The sequence below is a fragment of the Cupressus sempervirens genome, chromosome 5 (assembly GCF_028749045.1).
Source record: "Cupressus sempervirens isolate cs-2001-9-10 chromosome 5, ASM2874904v1, whole genome shotgun sequence".
In the NCBI taxonomy this organism is placed as follows: Eukaryota; Viridiplantae; Streptophyta; class Pinopsida; order Cupressales; family Cupressaceae; genus Cupressus; species Cupressus sempervirens.
In genome coordinates, this window is record NC_143122.1 from 233,913,827 (window position 1) to 233,937,001 (window position 23,175).

At 33.8% G+C, this 23,175-nt stretch overlaps 1 pseudogene; it reads left to right on the forward strand.

The window, feature by feature from the left end:
- LOC149555324 (putative receptor-like protein kinase At1g11050 pseudogene) overlaps window positions 1-22,914 on the forward strand; it is a 122,268-nt pseudogene extending 99,354 nt beyond the window's left edge.
- Window positions 22,915-23,175: the final 261 nt, after the last annotated feature.

Genomic DNA, 23,175 nt, shown 5'->3' on the forward strand with positions numbered 1-23,175 from the left:
TAGCCCAATCAATGAACTTATCCCCCTCAACAATCTTTTCGATGAAGAAATACATCCATGTCTCCCAATGAAATGCATGCTCATTTCCTTTGACTCTGTTCAACAAAAGAACAATGTCTGCAATTTCTTTGATGAAATGTTCAATGGTTAACGGTTTGGGCAACCTTGAACCACCTTCTGCTAGTTTTACGAGCCAAGACTGGGCTACTTTATTGTCACAATGATTTTTCCTTTTAACATATAGGCATTCTACCTCCTCAAATGTCCATGGTTCATAGGGTTCCTTATGAGGGATCCTAAGGGTTGAGAAAACACTGGTCTTGTTGATTTTGACTATCACTTCTCCTGAAATTTTCTTGACACATCTCTTGTTAGGATCATAGTGGTTTGTGCATTCAATGATTAACTGTGGGCATGTAATAGCTACAGGAAATGCGACAGCTTCAAGCAATCCACTATTAACTAGTTTCTGATATATAGGACTTGACTAGGTATTTTTGGCTCTTTCAATTATATCGATCAAGCTTTTGTTAACCAGGAATGTGTCACAAATCTTAGGTAAAGAGCTAAGGAGACATTTTTTTTCCAATTTGGGCATTTTGGGGTAAAATAATGTCATGGCTTTCTATGGGGTGATAGGGTCTAAAAGATGCAAACAAAAACCTTTCAAAACAAAAGAAAGCACAAGAAAAATTATAGAGGGTAATGGCGGTGCACTTATAGTTTGACAAAGCTTATCCTACAACACATTCTCCCTACTAGACGATGCTGAGATTTCCTTTTGCAAATGGCAGAATGAGCAGTGAAATGGCTAAGTAATGCATTTAAGGGATGACTTCTGAAAAAAATCTCAGTACAAATATGGCAAGTAAATATAATAATTACTATTCATGTGCCATGCATTAGAAACGACTCTCTAAGTGATTTGTTATTAATGCCCATCAAATTCACACACCTATTAATGCTCCATGTCATCAAGAAATGATAGATTTTCCTTTTCTCCAAATCGTGCCATATCAAGACATGTGCCTCCTTAACATCCTTATTTATTACTTCGCATGCCTCAAAAAATGTCTTCATTGGGGCCCGTTTCACCTTTTTATTTCAAATATTGAATGCCTACATGAAAACATAACGTTAGTATACAAAAGTGATACCAAAGTTGAAGTTGAAGTTTGAGATGATTAGACTTCAACTTTGACTTTGACTTCATCAGGACTAACTTAGGACAATGAATGTGGAAGTTGATACACAAATGAGAATGGGGAATGTGAAATTGAACTTGACGTTAATTGGAACTTCAAGTTCAACTTCATGATCAAGAAATGACCCACTCATGAGATGCCTAAGGACATTAGAAATATATGAGTGTGGTAATAGGTTCACTAAATCATTATGAAGAAAATAAGATAAGAAGTAAATATACCTAGTTGAATGTTCCAGTTTGTTCCTCTCTCTATTTTAGGGTCTCCAACAAGGCTTCATGATTAGCATTAGTAATAGTAAAAATTTCTTTTACTTTTGGTCTTCCTTGATGCTTCAACAACTTTGCATTTGTTGCTATAATAAGATGTGAACATATGAGAGTTATTTTGTGTTTCTGATAGTCTTTGACTGTAGGAATTCCATTCCTTCTATGCATGTATGGGTATAGCCATATTCTAGCGACAACTATTGAACCAGTAGGATATGTGAATCCATCATCATCTGTGATCAGTTATGCAAGCTTTTCTTTACCTTTTACACAATGTGCTAACCACTAATCAAATTTCTCATCATTCCCTTGTAGTGCGACCAATGCAAAGACATGTCCTAGCTGAAGAAGATCTGATAGATGGTTATGCTCAAGTGAACTTTCCATGTCATCATTTCTAATAGAGGGTATGATAGAAAATGGAGTAAGATAATGTGGAGCCCATGTGTCCACCCACTCATTCGACTCATAGTGATCCCAATCACACTGAAAATAACTAGGACAAAAGAAAGCTAGCTATCATGTCCAAATGGTCCATGTACTAGAATCAAAGCTCTAGAATGAATGCATTTTTTATGAGTCTCTCACTGTAGCAAAATCAGATCTGTCACCTATGGACCCTTCGTCAACCAACTAAAAGAACTTGCGTACTACTAAATCAAGAGTCCCCTGTTGTGATAATGCTAAACTACACCAATCAACAATGATACGAGCATCAAGAAGATCTACTCTTGAAATCTTTAGTTGCTCCTTAACTAGAGCTCTCTTCACACATGCCCCTCCTCTATCATGTTCCCCTTTCCCATGGCTAGACTCAAGAAAACTTCAAATATGAGGCACCCCCCTCCCTATGTGCATCCTACACAACCAATAGAACATGCGAGCATTCTTTCATTGACCTGTATAGTTCTCTAACCAAATGATATGTCTATCCATAGCAATTGCATGCTCCTATAAGAAATCAAAATAATTCTCAAAAAAATGTTGCACAAACTTGTGAGAGTGAGATCTATCATCACTCATATAAAAATGATACTCTCTAATATCTTTTGATTATCTTCCGCACTATCAAGGGCATGTCTAAATGTTATGTGGACAAAAATATAAATTTTAATTGAGTTGTAATACTGAAATTGTGTCTCATTTTGAGGTTGTAATGTGTAGTTCTCAACAAAGTCAACAACTAATATAATAGTTCCAATGGGAAAAGTCTCATTACACATTCTAAATTGTTGATCCAACCATTGAGACCTATGACTATGTGTTGTATACTTGTAGAAAAGATTTGTCTTGAAATCTAAAATAAAACTAACTACACTAATTATTTTTGCAACCAATTCACATCTAGAGCCCTCATCCCCACTCTTCAATGTGTATTTCACCATTTCATATACCTTTTTGTTTTTTTACTATTGCCTCTCCAAGATCTTTTTTGCACCCCTCATGGAAACATCTGTCAAACTTGGATAAGCCACCACATTCTAAACACTTCTCATTTAAGAAAGCATTTCTATAAAAAAAATCTATGATATAAAAACTGATCTAGCAAGTCTCTTGATGATTTTGGAAGCCAACTAGCATCACAGTTCTCCAACATTTCTTTACTATGCAAAGTAGAATGGATGGAGCATAATAGTTCTTGGTGCATAGAAAACTTGACATGATATTTGCAACAACATGTATTTTGAATTTTCAGTTGCACACAATAAAATGGCTTCAAAGATTCAAAAGCCCTTTGTGATATATGAAGACTTGGATGACTTTCTCTAAATTGTTTGAGAAACATAGTTTGACTTACCTCCAGATAATATTTAGGATGTGGCATGTGGTCTCTAATGCCAATTCTGAACTTTAACATGTCTTTAGCATTGGGTGATACTCTTGAGCTAGAGTGTCAAAATTGTGTAATTTCTTCCTTCACATCATCAGATAGCTTCTTATTAGAATGTGGAAGTCTCCCACCAAAAGCCCATGTTTCATTTTGAAGAGGATCATTAATTCTCTCTTCTACTAAGTGCTCTTCTCAAAGTAGTACAATTTAGATTCAAGTCAATACAAATTTGTCTCATATATCTACCCTTTCTCAAATGATGACTTACCAAAGAGGTTGTAATAACCCTTTGAGCAGCTCTCTTATCCTTCTCCCTGCTATTTTTCCCAGTGCTATTGAGAGAACTCAAATGATTCTTCACAATAATGGTATTTCTTTTCAATTTTTTATTGATACGAGTCTTTAATTTGGAAAGCATAGGTCTCATCTTTTGTGTCTTTAATAACTGAATAAAAAGCTGACATTGCTCCACCATTGTCTTGTTGCCGAAAAAAATCTTATATAGTCTTGAAGCCCATAATTGAATGGTTCTTTCTGATTTTTTCCCTTCCAAATTGGTAATAATTGTTTCAACAATTTCAATTATCCATTTTGGTGTTCTAGAACCTTCATGTCGATTATAATTAGGAGATATGTAAGGTTCCTATGCATTGTCATGTTCAGCATGGTCAATCATGCAATTTACATTATCACTTGGTAGCATTTCATCCCCCAAATTTTCATTCTCTAAATTTTCAATCACAACAATATTGTTATCAATTGGTACATTTTCATTCCCCAACTGCACATATTCATTATCTAACTCTATGATTTCACCTTCGACCAATTCATCATCAACTTGACTGACATTTAACATACCTTGTCTTTTCCTTCCGTGATTTACATTGTCCCTTTCCTTATATGCCGCAATGTCTTCATTGGATACCTTCCTTTTGCAATTAGCCTTTCGATGACTACTACTTCTCATTCAGATGACAATATCGAAAACCTAATGATATATTATCAAACCTTTTTCGATCATGTGGACCCCAAAATGTTAGTTTTCTCAAAACTCCTGAAAATGGCACACAAAAAGCAATGCTGTTAGGTCTGCAATGGTAGGGAATATATTGGGAAAATCATGCTAGTTTAATCGAATATCCGATCTAAGATAAGATACTCGATAATAAATCGGATATTCAATTTCAGATCGGATATCCGATATTGATGCCAATATTTTGGAGGGAATTATGGGCAATGTATGATGATTAATATTATATAGGATTATTATTATGTATTATATATTATTATGACCTATGATTATGACCTATTATTATTATTATTATATGTGATTATTATACTATATTATAATTAAATATAATAAGATATGTTATTATTATTATTATTATTATCTATAAATATAATATATATAAATATATATATGAAATTATTACATTATATTATTATTATTTTAACTATTGTTATTATTATTATTATTATCTATAAATCTAATAATATATATTAATACATATATGATTATTATATAATAATATTATTATTTTTACTATTATTATTAAATATAATAACAAAATATATGTTGTTCTTGTTGTTGTTGTTGTTATTATTATTATCTATAAACATAATATGTATTAATATATATATTTATATATATATATATATATATGATTATTATATTATACTATTATTATTTTTACTATTATTAATAAATATAATAATGTAATATATTATATATGTTATTAATATATGTTATTATTATTAAATATAACAACATAGATTATTATTGTTATTATTATTATTATGACCTATGACACATTTGGTTGGTTCCAATGCGTCGACCTATGACCCCTCTTGATGCATTGGAACCAACCAAATGCATCCCTAGGGCCCCTAGGGACATAGGTTGTCATGAAATACATCGAGGTATTTCATGACAACGTATGTCCCTAGGGTCCCTAGTACTCCTAGGGACGCATCTGGTTGGTTCCAATGCATTGAGAGGGGTCATAGGTTGACCTATGACCCCTCTTGATGCATTTCATGACAACATATATCCCTAGGGGTCCTAGGGACCCTAGGAGACATATTACATGACAACGTATGTCCCTAGGGGCCCTAGGACCCCTAAGGACACATTTGGTTGGTTCTAATGTGTCAAGAGGGGTCATTAGTTAACCTATGACCCCTATCGATGCATTCCATGACAATCTATGTCCCTTGGGGTTCTAGGGATCCTAGGGACACATTTGTTGTTTGCAATGTGTCTCGATGCATTTCATGATAACCTATGACCCCTCTCGATGCATTTCATGACAACCTATATTCCTAGGGGCATGAAATGCATCGAGACCTATGACCCCTCTCGATGCATTTTATGACAATGTATGTCCCTAGGGGCCCTAGGACCCCTAGGGACACATTTGGTTGGTTCAAATGCATTGAGAGTGGTTATAGGTTTTGCATTTCATGACAACATATGTCGCTGGGGGCCCTAGGACCCTTAGGGATACATTTGGTTGGTTCCAATGCATCAAGAGAGGTCATAGGCCAATCTATGACTCCTCTCAATGCATTTCATGACAACATATGTCCCTAGGGGCTCTAGGGCCCCTAGGGATGCATTTGGTTGGTTCCAATGCATCGAGAGGGGTCATAGGTTAACCTATGACCCCTCTTGACACATTTCATGACAATGTATGTCCATAGGAGCCCTAGGACCCCTAGGGATGCATTTGGTTGGTTCCAATGCATCGATAGGGATCATTGGTTAACCTATGACCTTTGTTGATGCATTTCATGACAACTTATGTCCCTAGGGGTCCTAGGGCCCCTAGGGACATATTTGGTTGGTTCCAATGCATCAAGAGGGGTCATAGGTTAACCTATGACCCCTCTCGACCCCTAGGGACATAAGTTGTCATGAAATGCATCAAAATGGTTCATAGATTAACTTATGACCCCTCTCAACATATTTCATGACAACATATATCCCTGGGGGCCCTAGGACCCATAGGGATGCATTTGGTTGGTTTCAATGCATCAAGAGGGGTCATAGGTTAACCTATGACCCCTCTTGATGCATTTCATTATAACGTATGTCCCTAGGGGTCCTAGGATCCCTATGGATGCATTTGGTTGGTTCTAATGCATTGAGAGGGGCCTTGACACATTTCATGACAACGTATGTCCCTAGGGGCCCTACGACCCCTAGGAACGTATTTGGTTGGTTCTAATGTGTCAAGTGGAGTCATAGGTTAACCTATGCCCCCTATTGATGCATTTCATGACAACGCATGTCCTTAGGGGCCCTAGGGCTGCTAGAGATGCATTTGGTTGGTTCCAATGCATCAAGAGGGGTCATAGGTTAACCTATGATCCCTCTCGAGACATTTCATGATAACGTATGTCCCTAGGGGCCCGAGGACCCCTAGGGATGCATTTGGTTGGTTCTAATGTGTCAAAAGTGGTCATAGGTTAACCTATGACCCCTCTCAACATATTTCATGGCAACATATGTCCCTAGGGGCCCTAGGGATGCATTTGGTTGGTTTTAATGCATCGGTCCTAGGGATGCATTTGGTTGGTTCTAATGTGTTGAGAGGGGTCATAGGTTGAGCCCTCTTGATGTAGTTTATGACAACGTATGTCTCTAGGGGCCTTAGGATGCCTAGGGAAACATTTGGTTGGTTCCAATTCATCGAGAGGGGTCATAGGTTAACCTATGACTGCTATCGGCACATTTCATGACAACATATATCTCTAGGGGCGCTAAGACCCCTAGGGACCCATTCAGAATGCATCGAAAGGGGTCACTAGGGACTCTAGGGACATATGTTGTTATGAATGTGTCAGAAGGGGTCATAGGTTAACCTATGACCTCTTTTGATGCATTTCATGACATTATTATATTTAATAATAATATAATATTGTATATTTTAATATAATAATAATATATTACTTGATTATATAACAATAATAATAACATATATATTATTATATATAATAATAATCATATAATATTACTATATATATATAATAATAATATTTATCATATATATTACTATATTATATTTAGTTATAATAATTATTATTATATTTATAACTATATTATATTTAATAATAATAATCATAATTACATGTAATAATAATATTAATGTCCACACTTCCTCCAAATAAATTTCCTTCTAAAACCCTCTAAAGCTTCCCTCTCAAATTTCCCTCCAAAATTGCAATTGGAAAATCTTTCCTCTCAAATTTCCCTCCATATTTACAATTGGAAAACTCATAGTACTCAGATACCCGATTTGAGTTTAGGTATTTGATTAGGCTCAGTATTTACCAAGCCTATTTCGTCACCCCAAAAAACATGTTTGAGAAGGGTTTCACTGACACATAGACTTTGGGTAGCCATCTGACAATGTTATTTTCATCAAAACTGAATGAAATGAAAAGGGTATTTTTATAACACTCTCGAGATTCCATGAATATAATTACCATCAAATTTTTATTTTGATAAGTATTTATTAGTTAATTTTCAATGAAGATGATTGTAAAGTGCTGATTGACATACTGATTAAAAAATAGCTATAACTTTCAAACAGTATAACATTTTTTAAATCCAAAAGTTGCATCACATTCTATGCTTCGCTTAGTATAAGCGAAAAAAATTTTCGTAAATTTTTCAATTAGTTAAAGTGGTCAGACACGGGAGTTTTTTTTCTCGAAAAAGTTTTAGTAGAAAATTCATATTTAATTATTTATTTGGAATAAAAATACCCAATAACATGCATCACATTCGCGCATGTGTCTACTTTTATATCTATAATTATATTCAAAATTATTATCATTTGATTTTGCTTAAGGTGGTTAGACATACATCTACTTTTTATTTTTGACCTAAAATTTTTGTAGTACTGCATTAATATCCAAACTTTTGTTCAATTAAATATTTTTTTTTCCAAATAAGGCCTAGTAGTTTAGAAACTACATTCAATATTCTACAGATTATTTTCTTACACCTTTTCGATATAAAGTCCAGAACCACTTTACATTATGTGTCAAGTTGACATAACCCTGATTTGTTGGTTTTTCACTGCCACTTAAGGCCATAGTTTGGTTGACCATGATCTTGCACATACCCATTTATGATCTCAAATCACATTCCTCACTAAATCTTGCTTATTAGGGGTATTCAATCCCCTAATATTCTAGAAAAAATATTCATTTAGAATAAGGGGAGCATATCTCCTAAATGGTTTTCTATTTTCCAACCACAATATCCTACTTATTAGGTGATTCCTGAGTTTCCTTTTCATTCTTTTTTCTAAGAATTGATTTCTTGCCTCCCACATCTGGTTTGATAAGATTCATGGTCACTTTATTGACAAAATAAGGCATTCATTGCTTAACTTTTTCTCCTATTATTCACAAACTACCAAGGTTGCTCATCAGAGGAAAGAAAAGAGTTTTGCTTAATTGACAATTCTAACCACTAGCCCTTTAGAGAGGAAAAAGTATTTGGGACCTTAGAAAGGATCTCAATTGAGTTAGAGAGCTTCCAAGGCTTAACCTTGAGCTCCAAAATATTCACAACTACCTTTACACTCGAAACAAAAGGTCTAGGTAGCACCATTTGGAAATTTTGGATGAGCACATTAGAAGAAGGGGAATCCACCACACCCTCAACCAACTCTTTTGGGCCTAAAAAATCTTGCCAAATGTTCCCTAGAAAATTCTTCCTTAGATTCATGATCCATCAAACCATCTTCAAATAGAACCCCGTCCTCCAAAAGACCTACCCTCTAAGAGGCATAAACTCTGATTGCAACTCAGTATCAAAAGTATTAGCCACAACCTTAGAGGAGAGGTTACCTACTTTTAGAGGTCTTTGAGGCAACATCCCACTAGAAAGATTGGGACGCATAAGAAAATCCTCCACACCTATTACCTTCAGAGAGACACTTGAATACTTTGATTCACTTGACTAGAAACCTCCACCTCAAAGTTCTTGGGGAGAGGACCCTGCTTAGGATCCACGCTCCTTTTTTTTGTCCAAGGGGAAGATGAGGTTGAGGAGCCTTTTCAATTTTTTAGGATAGCTTTTAGCCTAATGACTTATCTTGTTGCAAATAAAATAGACAAAGGGAAGGGTTTTAAATTCCACCTCCTATTTGAGTAGCCCCTGTTTGAGTTAATTGTTATACTAGATGTTAAGTTTTCTAGTCTACAAACATTGACACAAATACAAGTAGAGACTAGCCTAGATCTAGCTATTGTACACTAATCAACAACCACCAATTGACCAAGGCAAGTTATGATGCCTTTAAAAATTGCTTCATTCCTAAACTCCAATGGTAACCCAGGGAGTTTGACCCAAACCAGGGCAAAGGAAAAAATATTGTCCTCAAAGGTCCATTCAGGAGCCCATTTCGAAAAGATAACGCCAATTTTCCAATCATCCAAGGACTCTAGAAAATAATCTGATTACAATCCTATTTATTAGAGAATTTGAAGGACGTGAGGCCCTTGGGAAGAGCCACAATCTCAACTTGGCATTTCAGATACCATTTTTTAACATGGGAATGAACTTCCTCAATATTGAGACAAGATTCACGAAACTTACCTATAAGAATCAACCCCAAAGCTGAAATAGAAGAATCCAAAAGAGGGTATGGAAAATAAATCAAGAGTTCCCTATTCTAGCATCCCACTTTGACAGGTTTGACAGGAAATGAAGGTATGTTATTCAAGGTGACCCCAAATAATCTGCCCCAATCTTTTCGTTACCACTTGAACGTCCCATTCATAGGGTCCCCATAGCCTACATCCAAAGGATCCATGGGACTCCCCTTGTTAGAACCAGAAGTGACACATGAGGAAAGTGGGACCACAATCTCATACACTCTAGCCGAAGTCACCACAACAACATGCTTCAAGGCAGATTTAGAGGAAACTCCCAGAGATTATGGGAACATAATACTATTAGGAATAAAGATCGTAGCAAGGTAAGACACCCCTACAAATCCCTGTGTACATCCAACATCATGCTCACCATTGCCATTTTGCCACTTGGCAATTTTACAATCAAACTAGCATTACCATCCTGCGCTTCCACTGACCCCTCTGAGCTCACCACTGTATTTGATGACAATTACTATTTTTTTTATTAAATATCAATTTTTAGTTTTTATAATTCATTTAGCCAATAGGATATTTGTCGGAGGATGTAATAAGGTTGCTATTTTTTTAATATTATTATTTTTATTTCTCTAATTGATTTTCAAAATGTTTTTGTTAGTGGAGATTTTTCAAAAATATAATCATATGTTAAAAATTGAATATAAATAAATAATGTTTCCCTCTATTTAAAATATTTTTTTAATTAGAAATTATTTATAATTGGATTTATTACATGAGGTTATATTTTTAAATTATCAAGCACCTACCTATAAATTTTTTTATCAAGAACCTATCTACTTATCATTGTAAAAGTACAAAAGTGTGCAACTGCTAATTAGGAAAAATTAGAAATTTATGTAATTAACAATAGACAATAAGAACATTATATATTTTTACGTAGATAAGCTAATACAATTGAAAAAACTTATACACAATTATATAACCAATTCAAATTTAATAAAAAAATTATACATTAAAAAGATTTTTTAAAAGAAACACAAATCATCAAAATGAAATCCACATTAGAACACTTAAAAGCTTAGTAAAGAAGTCTTAGTGAGCCATATTCCGATATATTTTTTGAATTCATGAAATGTAGTCATTGACTCACCACCTTTTATAGTCACAAATGTCGAAACCAAATCCTACATTTGCATTTTATTCACTTATTCCTTTTTTCATATCCACTTAAAGGGTTTGTTTGGCAAGCGAAATAGGAATAGTTATTCTGGGTTTGTTATTCTGGGAATAGAAAATCAGAATATGTATTCCTCTTCTCAGTTTGGTTCACCCAGAATTCGATTGGGAATATGTATAATCACATTTCGTTGTGCAAAAGCAGTATTGTAATAAGATTTTTTTTTTCATTATACATTTTAATGAGTTGGATTACTTTTTTTTTTTTAAGATTAAATTTTTTTTTTTAAGAGTGAAGTTAAATTATGGAATTTTTAAAAAAAAAATTAGACACAATCAATTGAAATAGTAATGAAACTAATATGATTTATTCATCATTTTAATAGAATTAGTCACCACAATACGATAAAAAATGACTTCCAAAAAAAAAAATAGTCAAATTGTTATTAAGTATGTCCACCATTTCTATTCAAAATCATAAAATAAATTACAATGTACAACAGTTTATTTGACTTTTAACTACATTTATGCACATATGGTCCCAAAAGACTAGTAAGATTGAAACAATTATAATTCCTAAGATGCCTCGAAGAAACATGTTTTCCCTCTCTTGGACCCTACACAACTTGTAACGAGTACTTTCATGTGCTATAGATTTAGCTATGATAGATGTGGGTGGAACATCATTGACCCACTGAAAAAAATTACAACCACTATCCCCTTGCAATACAAAATCTAAATTAGTAGTGTCCACAACAATTAGTTGATACAAAAAATGTAAACATATACAAAAATTAGTAATAACCTTTCTTCCATTTGGACAACAAAAGAATTTACAATTTGGATTATTTGTTGTGCACAACGTCTTCAATACTACATGGCCAACACCACACTCACACATTGGGAAATTTAAATCCATCAACCCTATATAAAATATGAAAAAATACAAATAAATGAAACATTCAATTAGCAAGATATATTATTTTACATACATTCATTATAGAAGAATCCAATTTATAAAATGATAATGACTTCAACTAAATATTTTATATGATCATTTGAACTTTTTCTAGTCACATTTTATAACTCAAAGCTTAATCAAAAAATATCTCAAAATTGAGCACAAACATATCAAAAAGAATTATTTCAACCAAGACAAATAATGAAAGCAATCTAGCACCATATTGTTTCATGGGCTATTTTCTATGTTTGTGCTTTTAATGGGTTAGTTGGATCCTTTTGTCTATGGTTTTAATGGATCTGATTTCGAGAGTGTGTTATAGTTTAGTAGTAAATACTCTAGCCTTTGATGTTGTTCTGATTTCAATCATGCATGTCTAGTTTTAATGGATCTAATTTTGAGAGTGTGTTATAGTTTAGTAGTAAAAATACTCTAGCCTTTGCTGTTGTTTTGATTCTAACAGGTGTTGAGTTGACATCTACTATTTGTCTCTAATGATTTCAAGCATTTCATTTTACAATTTTGGTCACTATTCTAAGCTACAGGGTAGTGTTGTTTTGATTCTACATAGTATGCCTGGAATTGGAATAGACATTGGGAGAACTACTTATAGATGTATGAATGAGGTATGTTTCTTTGTTGTTTTATTCACATTCTTCCAAAAGTAGTGAATATTGTAAGATTAAATGACAATTTTAAGTTTCATGTTGCTGTGTGTGTGTGTGTGTGTGTGTGTGTGTGTGTGTGTGTGTGTGAGAGAGAGAGAGAGAGAGAGAGAGAGAGAGAGATTCTCTTCCTGTGTCAAACAAGATTAAGGAAAGCTTGAAATTTTTTAATAGTAAGGTCTAAATAAACATAGACCTATCATGCCCTAAACTGCAAAATGAAACAACTGAAGTGTGAGTTTTTGAAGGTTGCCTATGTTTTCCTTGTAAATTTCTTGTTGAAACATAAACTATTGAGCTAGAGAGGAGCCATGACCCCACTCCAGGCTTTAATTCATAAATTCACAAATGGGTACTCTATTTTCCAGTTCAATTCACACAATGGTTGGAAAATACCATATTTTTATGTGCTTCCCACACATGAATCTCACCAAGATTTTAGTAATGTAAAGACATAGTGTGAATTTCCACATAAATGTCCTTGTTATTTCTATATGTTCTGAGTAAGGTTTGACCTTGTTTTATTTTTTTATCGTACTTCCATTATAGTTTAAAAGAAAATATTGAAATTTCCTATACCACTATGATGAATAAAGTTCACCTGACCTTATTTTTCCTTAGATGCTCATATTTTATTAGGCATACTACAACAAAGCAAAATTCCATGAGCTCTTCATGAATCACAAAGGCCTTGATGTGAAGCAAGCCTTAGCAACTGTGCTTTACAATTCTCCTAGGAAATGGAGAATACACTCCTTAGAACTTGGAAATTTGTTTACTTCTAGCATGGAGAGAGCCATCCAATCTACTAGAGTTCAGTCCATGTGAGTTGTGGATAATTTAAAATGGGAATCAACCCTTTCAAAATTTATAGGGGCACTATTGAGATGCCTTAAATTCTTTTTGTAGATATAGTAAGGCTTTTACAGAATATAGTGCCTATGTTCTCTAGTAGTTGGCTAAAATTGAGGACTAGTTAGCAAAAATGATGTAATTTTAATGAATCTAGTTTAATACAATACACTTAATAAATTTGTGGCATAATCTAAAATATTAAATAAAAATATCGTACTGCTCTACTATTGAGATGCCTTTACAATTCAAGCACAAATGTGAGCTCATTTGTAGTCTTGTTCTGATTGTATAGGGTAAGCTACAAGGTACTACTATAAGCTACAGGTTAGTGTTTTTGTCATGATTTTGAACAATGGACAATGCTATACATATGTTCAACATCTACACAAGTGAAGCAATTTGATTTCACAGTTTGCCACAGTAGTTTGAAACAACTATTACAATATCAAAATGACATGAAACATAAATAGATTTCAAAAATAAATTATAATATCCTTTTTGGATCAGCAGTTCGATACAAAAGTATGACACCCTCTTCCAGCTTGAAAGAAAAATAAAATTGACATTTAAATATTTCTTTCAAATAAATCCATTACAATCATCCAAATTTATATCTAATAAAATCTTCCCTCATTGAATCATCAATCTTGAAGAACCAAATACATCTTGTTGGTTATTGCATAAAACTATCAAATGCGATAATCATAGCCTCTCAACTAATTTTGGGGATGGCTTTCAAGGCAGCAAACCAAATTTGTAGCATCTTTCTTAATATCCTCTTTATCAAATTTGATGGTGTGCAACTTATTGATTCCCTCCCATATCACATGGATTCTTTCAAATATTACATCCAAAGAAGCGGCCATGCTTGCATTCCTCCTCTTTGGCCTCCTTATCATTGGTGTGGAAGGAATGTTTCTAGTGGATGTAGTGGACTAATTTGACTAAAGGTAATCTTCATCTAAATCATCAACAACATTCAGAGGCATATTAATTTCCTCATCATCACCCAGATCAACAACCTCATCAAAGAGGTTACCATCTTTAGCATCTTGCACTATTGTAGCCACATTTTCTTCCACAATGTCATTTCCCACAATGATCGCTAGATCATTAAAATAGGTGAATGGCTACCTCTTATACACTTTTGCAATCCTAAATTTGTTTATCTACACATTGGAAAAATAAAATAATTAGATATTTATTTGAAATTAGAATAGGACATGAATTTGAAGAGGACATTACCTTCAAAAGTTCATCCCATACACTGTCTTGGCATCCATGCAATGAGTTGTCTCATTCCAAGCAAACCCACTTTTATTTCTCAACTCTTTCATTATTTTGTGCAGTGACTTCCATGTTTTCAAATTATTTTTAAAGTTATCTCTTTCAAGATTCAACTTTGACTCTTTATTGAATCTCTGCTCTATCATTGTCCATGCTTCTTTCTGAAAACCTCCTTCACCTTTCCTTCCTAGAGTAACATGCTTAAGGAGAAAATTTAGAAGTTTTCACTCCATCTCTCTAGTCCATACCACTTTTGGACTTCTAGAATAAATAGAAATGAGGGTAGCAATGGGGGGCATACGAACATCCTCATGTATGCTTGTCAATAGAGTAGTAAAATATATTTTCAGCTTTGAGATAAGTAACTGTTATATTGTTGCAAAACATGCAATAAGTAATGAGTTGTTAGTAATAACGAGTACAAAACAACTACTTGTTCTAAAATAGTGGGTACAAAATAGCCTGGAGTTTTTATTTTACATAGGTTCCAAAGAGTTTGAAATTAAAGCATAAGAATATTTGTGAGTCACAATTGATAAATCATAGTTTTAAATCACTTAATCAACAAATTTAAAGCATAACAATAATTCTAGTTTGCAATTCATAAATCATAGTTTTAAATCACTCAAGCAAAAATTTGAAAGCATAATAGTAATTCTAATTTCCAATTCATAAATCACAGTTGTAAATCACTCAATGAGTGATTTGAAAGCATAATAGTAATTCTGATTTGCAATTCATAAATCATAGTTTTAAATCACTCAATCAACAATTTGAAAGCATAACAGTAATTCTAATTTGTAATTCATAAATCACAGTTTTAAATCACTCAATCGATAGTTTTAAAGCATAAAAATAATTCTTATTTGCAATTCATAATTCATAATATCAAAGTTAATGAATCAATAGTCTATACGAAGTGTCAATTCAAGTATTGTAGTTGTTCAAAAGTGAGGAAAAAATGTGTAAATGTGAGTAAAAAGAACAACTAATGTCTATACAAAAAAAATAATGTTGAGATCTATAGCCCTCCCACATCCTTCATGCTATTTCATCTTGAAAATATCCCCAGTCATCTCTATCTCGTTGAGTCATCCCATAAGTTTCAAGAATTGACACATTTATCGCATCCCGATCATCATCCTCTTCAATTTCCATATCGAGTGGAACACCATTTTCATATATGTAGAAATACACTCAAGCAACAAAATATATGACAATATGAGATTTACCTTGAAGTATGGATCAAAATGGTCCTTCCCAATAACTTCTAGAGGAGTATTTGAAGAAGGGGGCAAAAAGTAATTGGTATGGAGCAATATGATAGCCTTCAAGACCTTGTGGAAGTAGTGACTCACTATCTCTCCTAAGTGACCAAAGTTATGGTCAATCTTATGATTCCTTAGATTGTGGCCAAGAGTATGTAGCAACATAGCTAGTTGTTCTTCCAATTTCATGTTTATCCTATCTTTAATGCTCCCTTTTTTCCTTAGAATATTGGCAAGTTTGAAGACTGCTCCCATAGTCATGCATATTTGGTCATGGAAATCTATCTCATTGGAATATATAATATGTTTATGAAAAGAACAAGCAACCCTTTTTTGCTTGCGCTTGTGTCTTCTAGCATCTTTTAATGTTACTACTATGAATACTACTTGGGCTACAAGCAAAATGGAAAGTACATGCAAGACCATGATCTTCCTACAATGCTTCTATAAACTTGTATATCATTAGTAGAATCTATCAAATGCCATATAACATTTTAATGGAGTTATTAGTTGATATTACCATATAATTTTTATGTGGTATTAAAAAAATTACTACAAAGTTATTACAAGGAAAAGAACAAATAAACTGTCAATAATATCAATTAGTTTTAGAATCAATTATGTTAACTAGCAAGTGCGAATATATGTTTGGATACTATTTTAGTCATATGGATTCATGGGCATTTGTACAAAGCATTGGAGCATCATCATGTTTAGCTTATTTTTTAAATTGAGATTGAATGATTGATTAATTTCTATTACCAAAAATTAATTAATTGGAATTTGTATTTAGTCTCTTGTATTTATGGTTGATCAATGTTAACTTAGATCCTTTTCAATATGACAATTGAGTCCTCTTCTACTTGTCATGGGAGAATTTAACCTCTGATGTTGTGCATTCAAGTGACCATAAAATTTTACTATCAAATTAAAAAATTTAGACAAATAAGAGCATATGAGCAATATTTTTGATATTTTGATGGTGTATTTTACTAGCACATGAGCAGTATTTTTCTTCTAGCGTATGAAAAGGTTTTATGCTCAGACATTCTGAGTTCTAATATTGTGTGTGTCATGTCTTGCCTAGAGTTTTATGGTTTTTTAAAACTTTGATTAAAATGATCATTGATAACTTGATGAGGGAAAAGTCTCTATAATTTTTTTTGAAGATTTCAACAAAGGATCTGATTTGGGAATGTAGGGTGTATAATGGCTTGTTTTCAAAGTCAACTATGAAAGGATGCAGATATGGAAAATGCAGTTCGTTCACTAATTTCACATGAGTTCATCAATTTTGATGATTCGAATTCATATGGTGAATGGACTATATGTCCTCCTTAGTAAAGATCTTCTAGAATTGGAGAGAGGAGCAACAAAAGATACTGAAGCAACAAAGTTAGATACAATGTAGGAGAACAAATACAACTTTCAAGACTCAATTCTTCATCATTTTGATACTTCAACAACTTCTAGTTTGAGGCCTAGAAGTTGGGTTACATTAGGAGAGGACAAAGGAAGATGTAAATTCAATTTGTTTGTTTTCTCATTGACATATCAAAATCATGAAAAACATGGGGCATAGGGATTCCCCATTACCCAACATTTGGAATGCATTGCCTAGTGAATACTTACTTGGCAAATTAATTTAGAATTGATCAAAATATCCAACCATTAAACTAAGAAAATAAATATAAGTCTTCAATGATAGTTAGCTACAACTATAAGTAATAGAGTTATTAGTATAACTAATGAGAATATATATGACTTACACCAAGAGACACAATGTCTATCAATTAAGGATAACAAATAAACCTATCAAAAGATGCATATGTGGTTGTCTCATTATGTTGCAAAAATAATATGTGTCCTTCAAAATTACCACAAGGAATGCAGTGAGAAGAATGTCATGTGAGAAGCTAAGTGTGCCCAACTTTGGACCAAATCGACTCTCAACTTTGGACTTTAGTGGGTGAATGTGGTAACTTAGTTTATTTCCTTTTAATCTCTCATTACATCATTATCTTTTGCATTTTGTTTAAATCTGAAGTTAGAATAATTGCTAGTTTAGATTGAGATTTTGTTTGTTATATTGCAGATTTCTTTAGAGAGGAATGCCATGTTCAAAAGTTTAGAAAATCAATAAGGGACAATGAATAGAAGCTTGGAAAAAAATTGTTTCCAGCAATAAACTATGACATCTCACATAAGCTTCCTTGACCTATCCAATGCGGTTGTAACCCATCCATTACGAACCTTGGAAGTGATTAATGACACTATTTCAAGAAAGGGTCTTTGATCTACATGTCCCTACCATTGTATTGTGCTAACAAAGGCAATGGAAAAAAGGTTGGAGATAAAGAAGATGGTTATAATTATGATGAGGACACCTTGAGAACTGTCAGAATTCAATCACCTAATCTACATATTAGAGCAAGAGTTATGGAGACAGATTAAAGGTAACAATTGTTAATGTTTATGGTAGCCATGAGAGAGGCCCTTCATACCTGTAGCAATCAACATCAATTTTTTCCCTGGGTTTATCTACCTCATTGGACTGTATCTTCTTCATTTGTTTTGAGCTCTTGATTTTGATGGTTGTATTTCATTGAGAGCTGGTCTGTGTCTCCTATAGAGACTCTATTAGGATCATGTTACTATCTAGGTTATTAGGTAATGAAATCAAACAATGATACAATGATAACTTTTGTCATTTTCCCAATTCTAAAATCCCCCAATTAAAATTTTAGTTTTGAATATTTTCCAAAAAACACAACTAAAAGCTAAAAGCCTTTATTTGAAATACATAATCTACACATTCCTACTATGCCCCAAATGTCAACTCTATAATAGGATATGGAGCTTAATAAAAATAATTATGCAATTGAAAGTAGATTTCCATCAATATCAATGAAATCATGATGGTACATAACTATATGAGTCATGATGGGTTTGTATGAAAATTATCAAAGCATTAAAAAGGGGCACAAAGTGTTTGACACATGTAGTTAGCTTGTTGCTAGAGAGTTAGCTAGCAATAAGATGGTTATGCTCATCTTTCTCTTCATTGCACTTTCCTACCAAAGCTAACATATATTTTTTCTATGAGCTACAATTTTGGCCCAATAAAATTAGTAGATTGGGGACCCTATACTAAAACCACATTAAGTATTTATAGAACATTACAAGTGTTTGGCCTTGGTATTAATTAATGTCACTTGGAAATATAAGAAGTTGCATATATCATATGAAATTTGTATAAGGTTTTTTTTTTCTTGCAATCCAAATCTAGAGGCAACAAAAACATTATTTTGGTAGAACAAAAAATAGAATTAGGGTTTCTTCATTTTTTATGAAAATCAGAGATACAAAAAAAAGAAAATCGTGGAACAAACTCCTATTTAAGATAAGCAATAAGAAATATCCTTAATGTGTTTCTCAAGTGGAAATCTTTATAAGGTTCAAAGATGGGTTGTCACAAATAGTATTAGAGCATGATCTACCATCCTCATCCTACCATCCCGATGGACAAAATTTAAAGACTGGAAATTGAAGAATATATTAATATTAGCAAAAGAGAAGAATAGAAAATGTTTGATCCCAATCAGCAAGAAATACAATGAGTTCCAATATGGGTAGCTAATAAGAAATAATAGTAAAAAGAGGAATTTGAAGAGAGAATACTCTCACCATTGCATCCACGATCATGTCGTTACTTATACCGAATGAAAAACCCGAGAACTGCAATATCTATACTCAAAAATATAACTCCATAATGTTAATTTGTTTACTTTATTAGAAGCTTGTAAAGATATTAGAACTAGGTCAAGAAAGTCCATGCCTAGATTTTTTTGACAAGTCTTACTCAAAACCCTCTTCCGGGAACTAATCTAGTAGACATGTATAGTAAGTATGCAAGTGCAGAAGGTGTACATCAAATAATGGAAAAAATGTTTGAAAAAGATTCCTTTTAATGGAATGTAATGATCAGATGGTATGCTCTATACAGACTGTATGAAAATGGAATAATACTATAATTTCAAATCCAACAAAAAGTTTTAGAGCTTAGTAGTAGAACATACCCATTTGTGCTAAAGACATGCACTAGCTTATTGGGTCTGGAAAAAGGGTTGCTTGAGGAACTAGATAGGAGGAGAATTGAATCATCACCTAGATGAAGTTCATTCAGATGGAAAGATAGATAGAAATAAGGGATAAAGTAGGAAGGATAAAAATCATCAAAAGCACATATACAATGGAGGTATTCTAGATTTGTTCTATCCATATCCATTGGGGTCTACAAGAGGAAGATTAACAAAATATATACATAAAAATGAGATTTGAAACTCATCTACAAATACTATTAATGCAGAAATAAAAAAAAAATTAATAATGTTCGAAACAAACAAACAGCGCACCGTATGTGCACCAAAGGAATATAGAAGGTAAGGGGCTTCATTGAATGAAATGTTATGAAAACAACACAATCTACATACCTCAAAATTTGACCATCCCACTCTTGTTGTGGACTCCGGTCCTCTTTTCCCTTCAAATGTTGTAGAAACTTCTTGCCAATGCCATAAAACAAAACCCTACACAACCTTATTCAGACACATCACATTAAAAAGAATAATGATGAACCTTGCACTCAAAAAGCAATGAAACCCTACTCCATACTTGGTAAAAATGGAGGATAAAATTTTCCTTCACCTACTACCAACGGAAGTGAGCTGAGAATGAGCAGCAAACAAAAGTGAGGGAAAATGTAAAGTTGAGGGCACAGACCCAAAATTTTATATTTTCTAACAAAGTAATAAATGGAATAGGAATAAAAATTCCTATTCCACCTATTTCGGTGGAATTGCGTATGTCACCTTTTTGGACAAAATTGGAATACTTATTCCCATTGTATTCCTATTCGTAATTCAACATTGTTGCACCCAAATGGAGAATAGAGATACACACATGCCTATTCTAGTGGTATTCCCATTGCCAAATGAGCCCTAACTAAATACATTTACATCTCAAGCATGGATCCAAAGTAATTGTGTTTTGGCTCTTTGCAATTTGCGATAGAATATATAGTTCTGTTTCCTTTCGATCCTTTGTAGAGGGAGGCATGGCTGCTAGCTGGTTTACAATTCAATTAATCTTCCAACCTTGGTGAAGAGAAAATACGTAAGCTTCCCTACACACATGCCTATTCCAGTGGTATTCCCATTGCCAAATGAGCCCTAACTAAATACATTTACATCTCAAGCATGGATCCAAAGTAATTGTGTTTTGCCTCTTTGCAATTTGTGATAGAATATGTAGTTCTATTTCCTTTCAATCCTTTGTAGAGGGAGGCATGGCTGCCATTTGGTTTACAATTTAACTAATCTTCCAACGTTGGTCAAGAGAAAATACGTAAGCTTCCCTCTTTTATATAATACTCCAAACGCCATTTCAAAGCCAACAGATTCCCTCTTTATAGAATCAGTGGCTACCATCCATCAATATGGTCAACATGATCATTGACCAATCTTGAAAAGCGAAGAACACTTGTCCCTAGAAGCCCAATATTTGAATATTTTGCTACGACACCTTGTCCTGTTCAGCTGCAATGACCCACTCGAAACAAAATCGGGGATAATTCTGAGCATCCAAGACGAAACTACAAACATGAAAGGGCATTTTTTGACTCAGTCTATAGCAACTTGATATAGTGACAACATTCTCAATTCAAAATGTCAATGAAAATGGAGGCTTTCATGGTGATGTTGGTAAAGGCCATTTTACCCATCATTAAGCCAGCTGTATTCTCGACCATTGCAAGATCATGGTGATGTAGGCACCACCATGGCTATGAGCATTATACAAATCGTTCGTTAGTGGTGGAGGGCGAGGACGAAGAACAGGCATTTTAAGAGATTAATAAACAAAGCCTTCTGATCAACAGCGTGAAGCCGAAGATGGGTGTAGTGTGGTTCAATGAAGGGAAAATCAAGAAAGCCACGAATGATTTCAGTTGCATGCATTTAATCACGAATGACTACCTCACCAATGGCAGCCTTGATCAACACATTTTTAGAAATGCCATTGGGATAACGATGACGTGGGAGCAGAGGAAGAAGATTATAATTGAGATTGCAAAGGGGTTATGTCATCTACATTTTGACGTTCGGCCAGTGACATATCATAGAGATATAAAGACCAATAACATTCTACTGGATGAGGACATGAATGCTTGTGTTGCTGATTTTGGGCTGGCGAGGATGGCGAGTGAAGGGGAATCCTATCTAGTGTCAAAAATAAGTGGGACGCATGGGTATTTGGTGCCGGAGTATGCTCTGTATGGAATTCTTACAGATCGAAGTCATGTGTATAGCTTTGGAGTTGTGTTGTTGGAAATTATGAGTGGCAGAAGGGCTCTGGATATCTCTGTGGAATGTTCGACTGAATACCTTATTACTAATTGGGCATGGAAGCTCCTGGAAATGAGTAGAGTAGTTGCATTGATAGATTGGAGAATGCACGAGAGTGAAGAGGTGAAAACAATGGATAGATTTATTAAGGTGGGTATTTTGTGTACTCACGTTAATCTGGCTTTAAGGCCGAGCATGGCAGAGCCATTGAAGATGTTGGAGGGAGAGGCTGTCATTCTCGCAATACCAAAAAAGCCTTTGCCGGTAGCAAATCACAGAGCGGCGAACAATGGAAAGGAGTTTCTTAGCGTTATAGAGAGTTATCCTTCCTTCAACTCGTTTGTCATTGGAAGATAGGTGGCGCTCATGGGTTGTAACCCATGATGGTCCAATACATGAATTGTTTATTCCTTGCTGGTCATGTTTTTTATGGAAACATCTCAGCAGAGATGCTGATATCCTTGCTATTTCTGAGAGAGAAATGAGCTGCTAAGAAATACAGTGTTCTTTATTTTTTATTTTTCTTGTCGTGGTCTCCATTCATAAATAAGTTTTACTCATTTGGAACTAGAACTCAAATAGTATTAGGCTGAAATTTTTGTCTTCAAAAATTAAGAA